Source organism: Chiloscyllium punctatum, chromosome 20, assembly GCF_047496795.1.
Source record: "Chiloscyllium punctatum isolate Juve2018m chromosome 20, sChiPun1.3, whole genome shotgun sequence".
Taxonomy (NCBI): domain Eukaryota; kingdom Metazoa; phylum Chordata; class Chondrichthyes; order Orectolobiformes; family Hemiscylliidae; genus Chiloscyllium; species Chiloscyllium punctatum.
Genome location: NC_092758.1, coordinates 85,878,006 through 85,882,310, shown reverse-complemented (window position 1 = coordinate 85,882,310; position 4,305 = coordinate 85,878,006).

Below are 4,305 nucleotides of genomic sequence, written 5' to 3'. Positions count from 1 at the left end.
AATCACCCTATAGAGTCATAGAGATGTACAGCACAGAAACAGTCCCTTCAGTCCAACTTGTCCATGCTGACCAGATAGCCCAAACCAATCTAGTCCCACCTGCGAGCACCCAGCCCATATCCCTTCCTATTCATATATCCATCCAAATGCCTTTTAAATGCTGCAATTGTACCAGCCTCCACTACTTCCTCTAACAGCCCATTCCACACATGCACCACCCTGAATGTGAAAATGTTGCCCCTTAGGTCTCATTTATATCTTTCCCCTCTCAACCTAAACCTGTCCCTCTGGTTCTGGACTCCTCCACTCCAGGAAAAAGACTTTGTCCATTTACGTTATCTATGTCCCTCATGATTTTATAAACCTCTATAAAGTCACCCCTCAGCCTCCGACGCTCCAGGGAAAACAGCCCCAGCCTATTCAACCTCTCCCTCTAGCTCAAATCCTTCAACTCTGGCAACATCCTTGTAAATCTTTTCTGAACCCTTTCAAGTTTTACAACATCCTTCCGATAGGAAAGAGACCAGAATTGCACACAATATTCCAACAGTGACCTCTTCCTGGGAAAGAAGAGCTCAGATTTTCTTGATCTATTTTTTATTTCAAAACATTTGCTCTTCTTGAAAGCTTTCCCATTGCTTGTCAGAGTGATATTGACACTCATGGATTTTCTAAAGCTGGCTCACATTTACTGGAAGTACACAACCGTTTAATCCATATCGTACCAAAGCCCTGTACGCATGCCTGCGAGTGACACACCAAACTCAAAACATTGTGAGCTGCACACAGGACGTATGAAGTATTACTTGCTTGTGTCTCTTGGAACCAGCCCAGCAGGTCAGGCAGCATCCGAGGAGAGAGCTGGAAGGGTCTTGCACGAAACATCGACTCTCCTGCTCCTCAGATTCTGCCTGACCTGTTGTGCCTTTTCCAGCGCCACATTTTGTCGACTGTGTCTCTTACTATCCTGATATCACCATGTCCCTCTCAGTGAGACAAGAGTATTATAACTGCAGCTTCAATGTTAGCACCTAATGTGCTGGCTGGTCATAGAAACCCTACAATGCTGAAGCAGGTCATTCACCCCATCGAGTCCACACTGCCTCTCTGAACAGTATCCCGGTCAGAGTACCCCCACCCCCCTATCCTATCCCTGTAACCCTGCATTTCCCATGATCAATCCACTTAACCTGGAGACAGGGTGGGGTGTTGAAGTGGCAGGCAGCTCAGGATCTATCTTGTGGGAAGAACGTAGATCTTCTACGAAGGGGTCACCCAGTTTGTGCTTTGTTTTCCCCAACGTAGAGGAGACCCACATGGTGAGCAGTGAATGCAGCAGACTAATTTGTGGGAAGTGAGGGTGAAACATTACCATAGAAGATGCTCTGTGGGGGCAGGGGGTGGATGTGGTGGACCGCTGCCAGTGATGGAGGAGTGGACCTGGGAACAATCCCTGCAGAAGGCTGACAGGGGAGGGGAGGGGTATATGTGTCTGGTGGTGGTATCCTGGTGGTTGACAAGATATTTGCTAAAACCCGTTTCCACAGCCACGTCACTCTCCTCAGTAACTGCCTCCAGCTCAGACTCACCCCTAAGAGGATTTGCTTTTCCAGCAGTTCTCTATTTTTGTTTCTGATATCCAGCATCAGTATTTCTTTTGGTTTTCATTTAATAATGCTGTGAACTTAGTATCTTTAGCTGAAAGGCAAGGCGCAGAAAGCACATCAAGGCAGGGATGCTGGGAGCATTCCAAAACACTCTTGAGCTGTGCCTTGTATTTATACAGATTTAGGTGTATCTATATCACAAGTCCCATTGACCATGTCCAAGTATAACTTGTCGCGATTCCTTTCGATTCACTCCTGAGATTTAATGATTGGAAAAGTTGGCCGATTTCCTGCTCTCCTCAATTGGCAACCTGAAGTCATGAGAAATTCATTTGTGAGCCCCAACATACAGTGTCATTACACAATAGAGACGAATCTTTCTCTCAGTCCGCTTCAGTAATCTTGTGTTTCAAAGTGTTGATTTTCTTCAAACTGTTCCAATGTGCGTCTGCCCTTAATCTCAATTTCTCTGCACCTACTTGTTATTAATTGGACTGGGACACCATATCCAAGACAGACTGGAACTGAAGTGCTTTTAAAATGCTGATATAATTCCAATGAGCAACATTTTAAAATTGGACTGAAGGATTCAGAAAAGCTATTGGAAAACAATATAGGAGGCGATAGCTGCTTTGTGATAAATCCACGAGCAATTGCTGGAAATGTTCGAACATGATGTGATTGAGAATAATACTGGCATTGTATTATCAGAATGAAAAGCTGAAAGGAAGAGAAAAAAATATGACTTTATAAGGCAGCAGTGGAGACTGAAGAATGGAATGAAATGGGTGTACAGGAACAGCTCTGTGCTAGGGCAAGTCAGTGCTGTTGTGGGGACAGTGGGTTTGTCTGTGGGCATTGGGCGGAACATGGCACTGAATGTAGAATCAGAGAATCATAGAATCCCTACAGTGTGGAAACAGGCCCTTCAGCCCAACAAGTCCACACTGACCCTCTGACGAGTAACCCACCCAGACACATTCCCCTACCCTATTACTCTACATTTACCCTGGACTAGTGCACCTAATCTACACAGCACTGGACACTATGGGGCGATTAAGTACGGCCAATTCACCTAACCTGCAGATATTTGGATTATGTGAGGAAACCGGAGCACCCAAAGAAAAACCACGCAGACACAGGGACAATGTGCAAACTCCTGTAGATCGCAGGATGTGGCAAGAACAGACTTCTGAGAAACTCTGTTTCTCCAAGATGGCCGGAACACTGGGGGTGGGGGAGTGGGAGGGTAATATTGGATTCCAAACTTCAGATGGAATCCATATGGAAATAACAATATTGCACTGTCTTGCCGAGAGGTGAGAAGTGTAGCAGTGTTCGCCCTCACTGTATATCCAAGTGTCTCATGGAGAACTAACTCAAGAACTGTATTTCATAAGTATCCAAATTGGACACACAGGTAATAGGATAAAAATATTCTGGTTTTCCTGTCTCTTACATAGACAACACAATTGCATAGACTGAATGGGCTCTATATTCAGAGTTCTGCTCCTAAAGGCACTTTTGACTATGAACTGAAGATTCCTTTATTTATTCATTCATAGGATGAGGGTGTCACTGGCTAAGCAGCATTTGTTACCCATCCTTAATTACCCAGAGGGCAATTAAGAGTCAACCCTATTGTTGTGGGTCGAGTCACATGTAGGCCAGACCAGGTAAGGATGGCAGTTTCCTTCCTTAAACCAAAAGGGTTTTACCCAACAATCAACATTTGGATTCATGGTCAACTTTAATCTCTTAATTCTAGATTTTTTTTCCAATTGAATTCAAACTCCACTATCTGCCATGGCAAGATTTGAACCCAGGTTCCCAGAATATTGCCGGGGGCTGTGTAATAACAGTCAAAGGGTGTGGCGCTGGAAACACACATCCGGTCAGGTAGCATTCGAGGAGCAGGAGACCTGACGTTTCGAGCGTGAACTCTTCATCAGGAATGAGTGGGGCGTGTTCAAGGGGGCTCTCTGTAATAACAGTCCAGTGATAGTACCGTGAGGTCATTGCCTCACCGAAACATTAAACAGTTTATGTGGCCAGTGGAGAAGTATTTTCCAAACTGATGGGTCTGTTCATGAGCTATAAATTGAACTGTCCATTCACAAAGTAGCAGCAATTCCCACAGTTAAATGAGAGACTTACAGCACAGCGGTAGAGTCTTCACCTCTAGGCCAGAAGGTCCAGATTCAAGCACCACCTGCCCAGAAGATGCATCACAACACACCCAAATGGGTGGATTAAAAAGTAAATGTACCTAAATGAAGAACACTGATTCTCTAACATACTTGGTGTTATTAGTAACAACAATACGCACTATAAACTGGGACTGTGGCTAAACAAAGGGGGAGAGAAAGGTTTAAGGAGGCCAGAAAATGTAGCTCTGGGTCACATGTAAAACTTTGGGAAAAGTATCCTTGGGGGAGCGAGGGAATTCTGAGACAGAATAATTGTATTTGACACATCTGTCATCATATCCATAGTTTAATTTGCATCTTCTGGCATCATTGCGGGAACATTTGTATAGGTGACACCACATACCCAGGTCTAGCTGTGGGCTTTATTTCCATTTATCACACTGCCCATCAAATAGAAAAGCTGCAGTTGTCACAAGGCATTTTGGAAATGGCCAGAAATGCTATACCTAGCCGAATCATGATGATAAAATCAAGTTGAAATCTGACTT